The 16,363-nt window shown below is 37.1% G+C and overlaps 1 long non-coding RNA gene across 1 annotated transcript; it reads left to right on the forward strand.

The window, feature by feature from the left end:
• The first annotated feature begins 2,718 nt into the window (after positions 1–2,718).
• LOC123231916 lies at positions 2,719–14,068 on the forward strand. Its single transcript, XR_006505131.1, has 3 exons — positions 2,719–2,751; positions 13,136–13,230; positions 14,011–14,068. It is a non-coding gene; the product is annotated as an uncharacterized LOC123231916 (long non-coding RNA).
• The last annotated feature ends 2,295 nt before the right edge of the window (positions 14,069–16,363 follow it).

Consider the following 16,363-nt stretch of genomic DNA (forward strand, 5'->3'; position numbering starts at 1 on the left):
ATATAGTACAAGGAGTCCTACGTCTTAACATATGTTAAGTGCTCCAACCTTGAGTCTCACACAAATTCAAGTCATCTTGTCTTGGCTCAAAATTTCATCAATCCCACTGGGATTATTTGGTCCCTTAGACCTTGTGCTCATTTGGCACTTTGCAGGTTAGCTTTTTGCTTCTTTGGCACTATGCAGTGGCTCTTTTTGTATTCCTTTATCCTGGAATCAGATAGAATCATTAAGCAAAGTCCCATAATTTTTTTTAAACAATCAGAGGCATTATTTCTATAGTCTAAGGCTTTTGGGGTATTCATTGACATTAGGGTTAATGGACATTTTCAAACTTATGTTAGTGCAAAATCAAAAAACCTTAATACTGGTAGCATGTGTTTCAAGTTCAAAAAAAGAGAGAAAAAATAAAAATCAAATACTATATTGCAAATTCAAGGAAAAAAACCAATAATAAAAATGTTTTAAAAATAAAAAATATATAGCTTACAAGCAGAGGTAGAATACAAAGGTTTCTCACCCAAAAATGAGATCCATTTCCTTTTTAACTTGGCCATGAACCACTGTGTGAGTGCACATGATTTTCACAAAGTAATAACTTTATAAAACAGTAGTACAGTAGATAATGCCCATTCAAAAAAGTACCAAAATTCTCAATAGCTCAGTTAATAACAGCAAACAAAACCACTATCATATAGGATTCACATGAATCTCTATATAGCCAATTGTGTGACATTTTAAAAAACCTATGAATTGATGGATACTTATCACAAGTTCTACAGATGTAGCAAATCTTTCAACCTTGGCAAAGATATTTTTAATAAAGTCTATTACTGCCATCATTCCAAAATTTGGCAGAAGAGCCTAGAAAAAACACAAACCTCTGTACTGCTGATAAAACCCTTTTTGGGGTCTAAAAAAATCACCAAGAATCTAGGTTGTTCTGGTGGAAGTAGATTAAACTGAAGAGTTAAAATATGATGCAGAAGCTACTTTTGGCTTCATGCTTTATATTTAAAACTTTTTGGCAGGAACTTCTATTTTGTTCTCTACCTTTAATTCAACATTCTTTATAATATATATATTTAATATCATTCAGCTAAAAATCATTTCTGAAGACCCCTTAAAAACAATTGAGATATTTAGCTCATTAAATTCTCCAAAGGTTCTTTGGTGTTTCCTATCCAGCATTAAGACTGTTTCCTNAGTTATTGCTGGCTTAGTTGTGGGCAAGCCGTAAATTATCACTGTACTACAAATCACAGTAATAATGTGTTCATTGGCCAAGGTCCAAACCACAGACAAAAAGGCTGTGCCATGATCTGAAGGTCATGGCATTTGGATTTTCTCAGACCTTGAAAAACAGGGACAGCTTTTTAGGGACAGCAATTCTGCTAGGAGAATTCACTGCCTCCTGTTCTTTGAGTAGAAAGCAGCAGGATCACAGTTAGGCATTCAAAGTTATCTAAGGACAAAACCAGAGAGAAACCTCCCAAGATGTTAGCTCAGAAAGGAATAACGGCTCGATGTCATCCCTTTAAGCTATTCTTTTTTTCCACTTGTGTTCAGTGGAACCCCAGGTTTGTACAAAGGAGTCAAAGGGATTCTGTGGAGGAAACAGTCTTAATGCTGGATAGGAAACACCAAAGAACCATTCACTTTGCTCTTTGTGTCAGCCATGCATGCTGGGTACAATCAGTGAATGCAACAGAGATTGATCAAAATATATCACCCAAAAGTTTTCTTCTTATTCATTTAGAACTAATCCATACAATAATGTATGAAATACAACTTATTATATAACTTATGTAAAGTGTATACAAAAGTTGATGTTGATGATTGTTATCCATTTATATAATCTTCATTTATTTTTTTTCCAGGAATATTTTTATACCAGTGCCCATTGTGGACAATTACATAAAAACCAATAAGTTCAAAGTAATAAAGAAGCCAAAATTGCAAAAATCTAGACTCCAAGAAAAAGCCAGTCTTAGTCACTTGCCTAACTTTGTGCCAAAATTTGTCATCTTGGTAGATAACTTGGGGGAATATCCATTGATAATGTGTTTTTTCTAAATGAGTTATAAAGGCCCTGAGTCCAGGGTGATTCCACATTGGGGAAATATACAGATTGAGGTTAAAGAAGAGTATATGCTCCAAATAAGAAGGTCACAGTTTTCCCAGGTTTCTCTACCTTGGTCACAATTGTCCTGGGTATCCAGAAGGGTTAGAATCACAGGATCAGGGACAGGTTTCATCATCCTTGGCAGGAACATCCAGTTACTTGGCTGATTAGGGAGGACTCTAGGCATAAGAGGTCAAAGTGCAAAGTCAGTCAGGAGGTGGTCAGAGGCTCCAAGAAACCCAAGAAACTGGGTCCAGGAGAAGCAAAAAGTATAAAGTTACCCTGCTAGGATTCAAGATTGGAACTTTGGATAGCTTCAAATGGACAAGACTGAAAATAACTAAAAAACTGAGAGAGAGTATGGTTCAGTGGAAAGATTTTTTGATTTGGAGTTAGAACTTGAGGTTTAAAATCCAATTCCACTGTACACAACTGGAGAAAGGCTTACCTCTGTGATCTTGGAAGAGTCATTTAACCACTACAAGCCTCAGTTTCCTCATCTTTAAATTGAACCAGAGAAGGAAATGACAAACCACTTCAGTATCTTTACCAAGGAAACCCCAAATGGGGACTCAAAGAGTTGGACATGACTAAAAAGATTAAACGACAACAGCAACAAAAATGAGGTAATTGGGTCAGATGATTTTTAAGTTTTTTCTAATTCTCAATCTGTGATACTATGATGAAACAAATATCTAAACACCTGCTTTTAATATCAAATCTATAATATAAAAATACTAATTTAATCATAGAAATCTCCAATTTCCGATCCCAAGCTGTGGCTACTGTTACTGAAATGAAGTATGCTATCAAATTCTTAATAATACCTTGATTCTGACAAATGTTTAGGGGAGGCAACATGGTACAGGGGAAGAGTTCTGGATTTGAAGTCAGTAAACCTATGTCTTTCCCTTCTCCCTATCCCTTACTATCTGGATGACCTGGGACAAAGCATTTAACTTTTCTAGACTTCAGTTTCCGCCTCTGTAAAATAGAGGCCAGATTTGCTACCTCTAAAGTTCCCTTCTAGCTCAAAACATATATGACCTCTGAGCTGATAATATTAAAAGGTGAATGATTGCATCAGATACTATTCCCATGATATACCCTTTATTGATATCAATCATATGCTTTTAAATTATATTAGACACTAATTTTAATTGATGATTTATTGGAGGGCATATTTCCCAACATGCCTTTCTCTTCTCCCACCCAGAGAACTATCCCCCCCCCCCCCCAACAAAAGAATAAAAAAGCGAACATAACTCCCTTAAGAGATAGTTCTGCTGTAGAACAAATGTGCCAGGTCTAGCACATAGAGTCCCTGGGACTTGAAGTCTAATGGCTTAAAGAGTAGTCTCTTCTCAACTTAGGGGGAAAAAAAGGAAGGTGTATTGGGCAATTTGTACCCAACTGTGTGGGATTATGCAACCCTATGGGAAGCTTGAGTAGGAAAGAGTGCAGTGGGGCACTGCAGGGGGGAACAGTGCTACACAGTTGTGGAGTCAGCAGTATCTTCCTTCCCCAACACCAGAGGAGTTGATGGGAAGATAACAATGGTGACTGGAAAGAGAGGGATAGCTTATGATTGTGGAGACTTGCCCTGGGTCATCTGAGCTCAGACCATGAAGAAATACCTCTAAGTTAGATGAATGTACCTATTCCTCACTTTTTTACTTCTCTTTCCTTTGCCCCTTCTATCCCAAAGTGAAGAAATTTACATCCAAAGATTCTTGTTTCTCTTTCTTTCTCTTTGTTACCTCAACGACATCTCTAAAAACTTGGTTTCACTTGATAAAATAAAAGATCAACCTTGATTGGCCTCAATTTACATCTTTAAGTTGCAGTCAGAGAAAGAAGCTCGGCATACTTTGAACAGATATAATTGGCTGGAAGATATCCTTTCCTCATGGGTGTCTGGGTACTTCTTGGGGGTGTAAGGATCTATTTTAAAATGTGTTTTATTAATAACTTTATGAATTCTTCAAAAGAGCATAGAAGGGATTCCATGAGAATCTGGACTCATTTTTACTGGATGCCCAAGTCTATTGCTAATGCAACCTTAGGTGCCTGTGGGCTAACGAGATAGAAAAGGAAATTTTGAAATAGGTAGAGTCAAAAATTCAACTTCACCCAAGACCAAGTTCAGAGAAGAAGAGAAAGGCATGGTCTTAGAGAGAAATAGCCTAGATGAAAACAGAGTTCTAGGCAGTTCTGATTTAAGAGACTTTTCTACTCCCTGGGCAATTGTCTCTAGAGGTTTGGTTTGAAAAAAGAAAAGAGGGCTTAGAGAAGCTAAGTGACTTGTCTACTATCCTGAGACTAATAAGTGGCAGAAGCAGGATTAGAACCCAGGTACTTTGACTTCCAGTTGGCCTACTGAATGTTTACTGCCTCCCAACAGCTTCTGTACTGTAGTTGTCCAATATGAAAGTTAGACTGGCATGATTGGATTTATGCTCCTAGGAAACAAAGTTCCCACTTTGTTCCATTCTATTTGCTTCTCAAGAGAGTTATATACAGACAGACATATCATTCATCTATGATGATGATGGGAAGGGGGAAGTGACAAGTTAGGGGTCAAACCAGCAGATTAGACAAATGGAATGTAATATCATGGGATCATGAATTTAGATCTAAAATGGACTTTGGAGATTATTTAATTCCAATTGCTTCATTTTATAGATGAGGAAATCAAGGTCCAAGAAACATGCCCAAAGTCACACTGCTAAGTGATAAATCCTGGAACTCCCTCGGTATGAACTATAGTCACCATATGAAATGAAGGAAGAAAAGTTACACTCAGGAAGAGTTTCCTACTTGCAAACACAGAAAAAGGCAAGTGAATTCTTGAGATTATCTTTTGGACAAAAATACTCCATGTCACAATCTTCTGAATGTTTTTCTTCATTGAATTGGGATCATAAGACCATAAAACTAGATCCAAAAGAGGACTCTATTTCAATTACCTAATTTTGCAGGTGAAGAAACTGAGTCCAGAGGAGGTTATGTGACTTGTTCAAAGTCCCAAGGTTTGTTAAGGGTCAGTAGTGGGATTTGAAACCATGTCCCCTGAAATACATCACTACTATCATCTTATCTGGTACAATCTAAAAACAGTATGTCATTATCTCTACTGTTAATGCACCTGGGCATAAGCAGTCATTAATTAAATTTAGGTAATATTGGCATATAGTATCTCACATCTAGACCTTAGGTTGAATTTTGAATTTCTCTTTGCCTATGTTCTGGGTAGCTAGGTGGCACAGTAGATAGAGTGCTGGGCCTGGAGCCAGGAAGACTCATCTTTCTGGGTTCAAATCTGGTCTCAGACACTTGCTAGCTCTGTGACCCTGGGCAAGTCACTTAACCTTGTTGACCTCAGTTTCTGCATCTGTAAAATGAATTGGAGAAGAAATGGCAAACTGCTTTAGCGTCTTTGCTAAGGAAACCCCAAATGGAGTCAAAAAGAATCAGACAATTGAAATGACTGAACTGCTTGTGTTACTCTTGAACTATTGCTGAAACTAACTTCTGAATCAGATACTCATTTCCAAGACACATTCTTCTAGAGAGTAGGGGTTGCTTCATTTTAATTGATTAATATCAGACCCACTCTTCTTAATCCAGCCTCAAGTTTATAGTATAAAATCAAAATTCTGGGATAGCAAGTGCTGCTCTTATATTTGTATGTCTCTCTTCCTGAATATATGCCCTCTTTCCCTTGGTTCTCAAGTTATAGATATTGCAGTCATCGGACTCAATGATTCAAATCAACAAAGATTTGTTATACTCCTTCTATTTGCTAGGTACTATATTAGGCAGTGGGGATATAAAAACCCAAAGGAAAATATCCCTACCACTTAAGAGATTACAATCAACTAGATGGCAATGAGAGAGTAATTGGAGAAGAAAGAGTACTAAGAACTAGAGGAACTGAGGAAGGTGGAATAGAAAAAATGGCCTCTGTTATAAAGCTTTAAGGAAGTGAAGACTCTGGGAGGTATAGATATAGATGGAGTGCATTCCAATCATGATGACAGGCTTGTGCAAATGCACTGAAGGAAGTCTTTGCTAGGGCAGCTAGGTGGTACAGTGGATAGATTTATCTAATTAAGTTTGAATCTTGCCTTACTACTTATTAGCATACTACTTACTTACTACCTGTGTGATCCTGGGCAAGTCATTTAACTCTATTTGCTTCAGTTTCCTCTTCTGGAAAATGAGCTGGAGAAGGAAGTGGCAAGTCATTCCAGTATCTTTGCCAAAAAAAAACCCAAAAGAATTGGACACAACTGAAATGACTGAACAAAAACAACAATAAATTCTTTTAACTGGAGATAACACTCCAGGAGCAGGGAGGAAGAAGAAGGAGAAATCTAGGTGATAAAAAAACCAAAAGACATCAATAAAAATCTATTGGGGTGGGGATTAGGGATTGGAATGCTACATTGGAGAATTTTCCTTTGGTTCCTTTTTGAATGCAAACACAAAGCCTGAGAATGAAGGTACAAAGGTAGTTTGGAGCCAGATTACAAGATGGCTTTAAATGCCAGGTTGGGGAACTTACATTTTATCTTTAAAGGAACTAGGGAATCATTAAAAGCTTTTGAGTAGAGGGAATAGCATGGAGAATTCTGTGCCTTAAAAAGATTATTCTGGCAACTGCATGAAGGATTATAGGATCAGAGATCAGAGAAAGAAGGGTACTTGAAGATCATAAATTTCAGTCCCCTCATTTTACAGGTGAAAGTCAGAAAAGTCAAGTGACTTGTACAAGGTCACATAGAAAGTGTTTGAGAGAAGATTTGAATCAAAGATTTCATGACTCCAAGTCTAGTAATCTATCTACTATGCCATGTTATCTCCCATTGGAATTAAGATGGAATAGATTGGAGTAGGGAGACAATAGAAGTAGGTGAAAATAACATATTATTATTATTATTATTATTATTGCTAACATTTAAATAGCTTTTAGAATTCATAAACTGCTTGACATATGTTATCTCTTTAGACTGATTAGGAGGCTACCACAGGAATCTAGATAAGAGAAGAAGAGGGTTTGAACTATGGTAATGGCCAATTGATTGTGGTAGTAGGATGGTTTGGTAAATGATTGGTGATTCATGGTTAATTCATTCACCAGAGCTATGCCTTTGGAGGCAGTGGAGGGTTGACATTTCAAAGAAGACTTGACCCAGAATGTTCTCTGCCAAACCAAGAGTTGTTGTGCCATTATCACTGCTATTTGTTGCTGGTTTGAATTCCTGTCACTCAGCTTGGCCCAAGAACTCCATTGTTGCTGCCTACAACTGCTGTCATCCCTGGGGCCATGTGATTCCCTCTGGATATGTTAGGGGAGAACGAGGATGGCAATCCTTCCTCTGGGCAAAAGAGTCTGACTCTCTGAGTACTCTCATTTCTTTTCCCCCATTTACCCCATCTTTTCCTAGCTCTAGTTTCTGGTTTCCTTTCAAAGGATAAGTCCTAGGGGTAAGAATCAATTATGAATCACCAATCATCAGGCTTCCCTCTATCATCAAATATGCCATCCCAGGGCAAGGCCAGTTCACACCTTATCAAAGAATGCAACCTTATCTAATAGCCAGAACAAAGTTCTCTTCTGTGGGAGTAGGGAGGACTTTATACCTTAGATTCATGGAATCGCATTTTTGGAGTCAGAAGAGATCTCAGAGTTTCACTAGTCAAATGGACTGTTTAGGGTTGAAGAAACTGAGTCCTAGAGGATTTTTGTAATTTTCCCAAGGTCACAGACCTGTCCTGTCTCAGCATTTGGTTCAAATTCAGGTGCTTTGACTCTAAATTTAGTAGGAATAAATCACCGGTGCTGTGGCAGATAAGTAAGTGGTGCAGTGAATAAGCCCAATTGAGACTGGAGTCCTCAGACACTTCATAGCTGTGTGACCCCTTCAAAGTCACTTAATCTCTGTTTGCCTGCCAGAGAAAAGTCCCCTACCCCCTTATATGAGGATTAGATTTTAATGTTAACAATAGTCTGGAGATAATCATAATTATAATTCTAAGATAGTTAAATCATGTTAGCATAAGTGAGGCCTTTTGTGATCATTTTAGTATAATTATTAAGGGTTTGAATGAAGCAAATAACTGCTTTAACATAGGTCTTAATGCCAGCCTCATTGTTAGTCTTAGCCTTCAAATTTGCTATATCATGGACCCTCAGCAATCATGGCCTTGAACTTGTGACTTGGCCTCAGGCTCTCCAGAGTAGCCCATGAAACAAAGAAAAACACAAAATGTCCCTAGGTCTAGTGTGCCTTCTTTTGTTTCTACAATGAAGAAAACAGAGTGTTGGGGAAGGGAGCCATTTTTGGCCACCTATAAACATTGCTTTAGCTCTTGGGAGTCTGTGAGATCCCTGTTCAGTGGCAATAAGTGGATATAATATCGGAGAAGTAAAATCAAATTAATCTTGATGATCTTATCACAAATGAATCCAGAAGATAAAAGGAAGCCATAACTAAATGGACAGAAAGATGGCTTGTAAGGATTGGTTTTATCATGTGCTCAACATAATTTCATGGAACCTCTGCTTACCTCTTATTGCCAAGTTTATGTTAAGCATTTGCTTTATTACTAAATTTTCAAGTGTTTTTTCCTCCATTTTGTTTTTCATGATGTCCACAAATTGTTGCATTTCTCAGACCTCTGATCATTCTCTATCCTGACCATCTTCCTGCCATTCTACCTGCTTGTTACCTCTTTGTTACCACTGCTGTTGTTACTGGAACTCTCATGGTTTGTACTGTCATATTGATTAGAACCTCCTTTATCTAGCTGGCCCCAAACTTGGCCATCTTCTTGCTATGTGGCTACACATGTTCCTCCTTTACCCCCAACCATTTGCTATTTACTTGCTGCTCTGGCAATAGGAGTCAAAACAATACTACCATCGTTTCTGTAAAGGATATGGCAACCTACTATCCTATGGCACCACACAACTGTTACTTCCTAAATCAAAAAAATTTCTTAGCCATTTCTTCCTTATTTGAGTCATCTTTCACCTGTTAGAAAATGAGTTCCTTGAAGACAGAAATTATCACTCACATGTGATTATTTCCCCAGTGCTTAATATAGTATCTGACTCAAAGTAAGTACCAATAAATACTGGGGTTAGGAAAACTTGAGTTCAAATCAAACTTCAGACACTTAACTGCTGTGTGACCCTAAGCAAGTCACTTAACCACCGACTGCCTCAGTTTCCTCATCTATACAATGAGAATAATAGCACCTGCACCCCCAGATTATTATAAGGTTCAAAAGAGATAATATTTATAAAATGCTTTGCAAAATTTAAAGCACAATGTAAATGCCAACTATTATTCTTTCATTCATTCTACTATCTATTCCAAGCTGTTTATTTTCCATCAAATTCTTCCTCAAAGACTTGTTTTTAGTTCTCTTTCTAACTCTTTCTTTATTTCTTTCATTCACTCTTACAATTCTTCTGGCAAATCCATTCTTATTTTCTAGTGCTCTATCTGTAATTACTGTGGAATTATTTTCTTCTTTTGGAATTTTACCCTGAGCTTCTTTTAAACCAAAGTACTTGTTTAATGTTTAGAGAGACAGAGGTTTTTTACTGGTCAAAACTTAGCATTAAAACACCCTGCTTTTCTATCTGCCTGATACAAAGAATTTAGAAAAGAATATGGTCAAGGTAGCTAAAGAGGGAAAGAACTATGACTTAGTTAACCTTTTGTTATGGCTAAGATTATTTTCCATGTTAATCCAGAGAGGATCTTGGGGTTTCTAGAAAGGTTTAATCTTAAACTAGAGAGTTATCTATGACAGATCTAAGTGATGTCATCCAAATAAACTCCTAATCAGAGACGTTTTGCAGTCCTTTTGATATCTGAGGATGGCTATGACTAAAAAGCCCTTCTCAGGCAGAGGGTCTAGTTATACCCTGCCCGACTGAAGCAGAGATGCCTTGGTAGATCCTGAGATGATCCCAGAGCTCATTAATAGGGAACAAAAACTTAGAAGGGACTTTGAGTTCAGCAGTTACCAGAGTATTAATCAGCTGAGAAGGGCAGGGACCTCAGAGCAATGGAACTGGAGATTCCACAAGTTGAATAATGTGCTACATTATAGACTACCTGTGTAACAAGGGTCTAGCAAAGACATGTACTTATCATCTTGAGACCAGCATGGACCATCAGAGCCCAGTAAAGCTATTATTGTTCATCATTTCCGAAGAGGGCCAATGACATCATAGTGTGACATCATAGTGTGATGTCTTGACTTGTGCATAAATTGGATTTAGGTGTGATAGAGTGGTACAAAGTCACTAGCCTCACTCTTTCCATCGTTGAATTCCAGTGGCAAGACAAAAATCAGGAAGGCTGGAGATGATCCAGGATGCACCGAATGACATTAGTATCTTTGATGTCTGACCAAACTCTAAAGTCTCCACAGAACCTTCTTCAGCTGACTTTATGCCATTGGAATAAATGTGAATAAATCCATTCTGCTGGGGGAAGTCTTCATATACTTGGGATAGACACCCCCCCAACAGGTTTGGGGCCTGTTGATTACCCTCAACCTGTTTTAGCCAGCCTGCCAACATGGTTTTACTGGGTTGGGACTACTGCACATGTTTCTTGGAGCCACAGATAAGAGTTGGGTGACAGGTAGACACTAAAGGTGGATGAGCAACCCTGATGAAGGCATGGCAAGCCCTCACACTAGAGGTGCTAGTCTTCCATGAACATCTCATATACTCCAGTAGAGCTATATTTCCAGGAGAGAGAAACTCAATTGGCTCAGCAAAGCGACAGGAAAAATGTTGTTATTCCTTGTAACTACTGATATGGTCAAAAAAATGACTGGTAACTTATCTGCAAAGTAACCTTTGAAGATGTTAAAATAGGAAGGAGAATTATGCATAACTCTGAAGACTTTTGCTATCAATCAACTGTAAAAACAAAAAGATTCCTACTTTGTGTTGTCAGTAGATATAGCAACAGATGTAGTTAATGATGCTTGTTTGATTTCAGTGATTCCCAAAGTGGGCGGTACCGCCCCCTGGTGAGTGCTGCAGCGATCCAGGGAGGGCAGTGATGGCCACAGGTGCATTTATCTTTCCTATTAATTGCTATTAAAATTAAAAAAAAATTTAATTTCCAGGGGGCTAAGTAATATTTTTTTCTGGAAAGGGGGCGGTAGGCCAAAAAAGTTTGGGAACCACTGGATTATATGATATGTTATTGAAATTGATATGAAGGAAGATTTTTTGCTTTACAAACCTATCAATACCAACGCCACATCAAAAGAAATGGTCATTGGGGGCATTTAGGTGGCTCGGTGGATTGAGAGCCAAGTCTACAGATGGGAAGCCCTAGATATAAATCTGGTTTCGGATACTCACTAGCTGTGTGACATTGGGTGAGCCACTTAACCCCCATTGCCTAGCCCTTATTGCTCTTTAGCCTTGGAACCAATACACAGTATTGACTTTAAGAGGAAAGTAAGGGTTTTAAAAATTAAAAAAAAACATTGTCATTGATGGATTATTTTTAATGAAAATGATATTATGTGGGAGAATTATGTTAAACTTGGTACCAATCAATGTCAACATGAAATGCAGGCCTATAGGCACTATTTTAAAATTGCACATTTCATAACCAATCATTGTATTTTGAAAAATATGAACCAAGAGCTACTTACAGTTTTTCAAGTTGTTTCAAGGGTAGCCGACTTTATTAAAAAACCCCAAACCAAAAAACACCAGTCCATTACAATAAAGGGTCTTTGTAAAACTATGGCAACAGTGGTGGGACAGAACGTAGGCACATCTATGTTATTAAGAAATATGCTAGCTTTCTTGAGCCAAAGTACTTTAAAAATATCTGAACTAAAAGAATAAATTAATATTTTTCTAAGAATGATAGTAAAGATAAAGTAAATGCCTAATTTGGCAAAAAAAATTTTAGGAACTTGAATATTTAGATTTTTTGAAAAACTCAATATACTAAGTAAATCTATGAGTCAATCAATCATTCAATGGAAAGATTCTCAAATTGAGACTCTGACCAGGAAGATAAAGCAACGACATTTATGAAATCTCAGAGCTATGGTTAATAAATCTTAAAAAGTTTTATGTTTCCCAATTAAAAAAACCTGCCCTGCAAATTAAATAGAATAAAGACCTTCCTACTTACTAATTACTTGACCAGTTTCTATAAACAATTTTCAAGTTTCTAAATATGAATGGTCAAGGAACCCATTTCATTGGGTAAACATGGGATAGCTGTCCTTACTCCATATGAACAAAAACAGTCAATATACTCTATTTCATGATAGTACATTGAAACAAGCATCTGAATATCTTATGTTTCCAGCTCTCAGTGATTAAAGAATTCTCTGGTTTATCAAAGTGATACAAATGTTACTGCCATCCATTCCATCTTATTCGTATGGAAACATTTCTTCAATTTCTTTAAAAAAGTCAGAAATGTGAGTCTTTGTTAGTAGTTGAAGAATTATGAGCAGCAGTACCACTTATGGTACCATATTTCTAGAAACTTTGTACCAAAAATCAAAATTATTCATAGCACTAGTGGTATTATTTTGATTATTATATACTATAAAAATGAACATTTTAAGTGACTTCAAGTCAAGTTTGTCATTTCCCATGGAACTCAAGTGGTAAGAGCCAGTTGGAAAAGGAAGGATAATTCTAAGCAAGTGCTATACTAATTTGGTATAGAATTGCCTTTTGTTCTTATAATTCAGCAGTCTGATTATATACAGAGAGTTGATTCAGAAATTATTCCAGTCATTTCCTTTCTTTTAAGATGAACAATTTTGTTTTCTACAATGTTTTATTTACATGTCTTACTTAACCTTCCATTTGAGGGGATAGAATATTTTTCCCAGCTATCTTAGTGACTGAATTCTGCATGATTAGCCAGTAAATTTACTTATAACCAGCTACTGATCAACAAATCTTCCTTTGCCTTTCAGATTTTTAGAAAAATTTAGTCAATGTAAGTATTTCTTCTTCCAAGATTATCCAAGTCCTTGAGGGCATTTCAACCATCAAGAGCAAGTGCAGGCAGGTAAGAGCCAGTGGCCCCACATAATTATTATATTTTTGCATAATTTCTCACCCATCCCAATAATCTATCTGACAATTACCAACACTCATCAGTCACTTATTATATATTGTGGCCTACAGGTGATCATACAAATGATGCACCAAGAAAATGAAAATCCTTGCCTGGTTTTGAGACTTTCCAAACTAGTTAGGGACCTAGTATTCATATTTTAATTTCCTGATCCCAGTCCCCAATCATTACTCATTTCTCCTCACTTTTGCATCAAGAAATGAGTCAATGGGTGGTGCTAGGGCCTAGACATACCATCTCATAGCCCCTTTATGCTATCAGGTTGGGTGTGGCTGCCACCATGATGCATCCCATCAAAAGGAGGCTGCCAATTGTTTAAACTTGTTGCTTGAAAACTTGTTTCAACAGTGACCTAACTTCATAGTCTTCTAGTTTGTCTATGGTTTTGACCTAGACTTTAGTTCTGAATTTCTCCTTTTCATCCATCCCCTTCAGTTTGGTCTTTACTTCTGAGTATGCTACTTCAATCCGCTCTTAGTTTCCATTTGTAACTCCTCCCCAAGTTTTGATACTTTGGATCTTCAGGAGATCATAATTTATCAATCTGGTCTCTCATTGACATGAATGGTTTTGAATGGGTAGCTTACCATAATTCAGGATTCTGATCTTTGCTAGGTGGTTGATTGGTTAACTCTTTACTTTCTATCATGATTCGCCTAGTTTCTCTCAAGTGGATGGCATTTTTAACAAATGTATATTTGTTTGTTTCAGGATAATCGCCTAATATTTCTCCATTTAATGGAAGAAAACACAGAGCTACGAATAAAGGAACATTTTCTCTATTAATGGGATCCTTTTTCTTGATTTTTGACTCTTATTCTTGTTTTTGAAATGATTAAACCTCTTCAAAGGAGGATCATTGAAGAATTTTTTAAATGCACAGAAGAGAACAGAAGGAAGTTAAAAATAAAGCACAGAAGGGGCAGCTAGGTGGCTCAGTGGAAGGAGGCTTAGAGACTGGAGGTCCCGGGGTCAAATCTGGCTTCAGACACTTCCTTAATGGTGTGACCCTGGCCAAGTTATTTAATTCCCATTGCCTGGCCCTTACCACTTTTCTGCTTCAGAACCAATACTTACTATCAATACTAAGAAAGGAGGTATGGATTGAAAGAGAGTGAGAGCGAGTGAGAGAGAGAGAGAGAGAGAGAGAGAGAGAGAGAGAGAGAGAGAGAGAGAGAGATCGATCAGACAAACTGGACAGTTTTAAAAGTCATATGTAGAATTTATTGAATACTTTAAAAAAGAAGCAAGTGGTATGAAAAGGAGATTCATGATTTCAAATAGAATTATCTTTTGTGTTCTGCTTTGTGTATGGAAACACTTTTCTTGGGTGTTTAAGTTCAGAATAAAAATTTAAATTTAAAAAAGAGTTAAAAAAGAAAAAGAACTGGAGGACTGGGGAGTGTATGCAGAGTGGAGATAATACTTCACAATGCTATAGCCAATTTCATTCCTGAAAACACCATGGTAAATTCTAATCATGTTTTAGTCAACATATAGAGCTTACTCACCTACTACTAGCACCAAGAAAAATGTTCATAAGACATGGGGAAAGAAATCATGTGCCACAAAAGAGGAAATGATTTTCTCAAATTTGGGAAATACAGAGCAATGGAAAAAGCCTCAAGCCTCTAAGAACTTCAAAACAAGAATGAACTTAGTCATAAAGTAACTAAACCCAAATGCAAACATGGCTTTTTCATGTAATGGCAAGTGATTTTTATTGTTTGAGACTTCATTGACCTTCCATATATCCTGTCTTCCTTATTAGAATATGAATTCCTTGAGAGCAGACACTGCCTTATTTTTCTATGTATCTCCTCTCTGCCCCCTACCCCCACCCCATCACAATACTTTGCATACAGTAAGCACTTAATAGATGCTTCATCTTCATCCATTCATTCATGGCTTGGCAATGTTCTAGATCAATTATCTGAAGATGCAAAAGAGTAGATATACTGCCTCTCTAAATGATATATTGCTTTATTTGGCCTTGCCGCTTGAGTTAGAGCAAAGACCTGGGTTCAAGGATTTTTAGAAAACTGGTACTCAAGTAGCTAGTTTAAATATGAGTTTTATTACTCTGTGGAGAACCAGGCAAAAACAAAAGCACATACTTCATGTATATGTATATATATATATAGAAATTATGCATACCCATATATGTATATATATATATGTATGTATGTGTATGTATATGTATATATCTATATACATATCGACAACAGAGACTTGGTCAGGCATAATGCCAGGTCATTCATGAGAGAAAGACGTGACTGAAGTTTTATACCTTGAAGATGGTCTTGGTTGAGAATAGACAATTGATACCAAACATAGTAGATATAATCAAACACAGATGTAGTGGGGAAATTATCTGTCTGTGTCTCTACTCAGTTCTATAAATTGACCATCTAACTTGGGACAGTAACAAGCAAATTAGTGTGTCAAAAGTTTCTAGTTAATCCCACTTAAGTTTTCAGTTCTCCAATTTCCTCTTTAATTGAATTAAAATATCTGGTCTTGGATTTCCTATCCTATGAGAGGCAGCATAATCACTTTGTTCTCCCACCCTGATACAATGATAGTAATGAGCACATGGCAGTGAAAATCTGGGTTGATCTAGGTGAGGCTGAGCCTGGATTTCAAATCCCTGGCTTCATCTTCTGGTTTGTGTTTCTTTTACTGCATTGCGATACTGAGAAAGATTGATGTTTCCAATCTTGGTAGCTACCTCATGAGGTCAAGAGGTTTGGATATTCTGAGTCAATGTTGGATGCCCAGCAGAGTTTATTTTCTAAACATTCACCACATCTCAGAAGAGGAGGTTGTAAGAATTAAAATTTAGTTATTATAGTTATATCTTTAAAATATGTGGCCGCCAGGAATCAACAATTCAGGTTGATTCCGTAATTAAATCAGACCCAAGTCAGCATCGGGTTGAGGAGTTTATTTACAATCAGGAAAGTGAGTAGGGATAAAGAGAAGAGGGAGGTAGAAGACTAAATAAATGAAGCTGTAAGCCGCAAGGCCCAACAGCCGGATAGGCAGAGTTTAGAATTGGCCC

Source organism: Gracilinanus agilis, chromosome 1, assembly GCF_016433145.1.
Source record: "Gracilinanus agilis isolate LMUSP501 chromosome 1, AgileGrace, whole genome shotgun sequence".
Lineage (NCBI taxonomy): Eukaryota > Metazoa > Chordata > Mammalia > Didelphimorphia > Didelphidae > Gracilinanus > Gracilinanus agilis.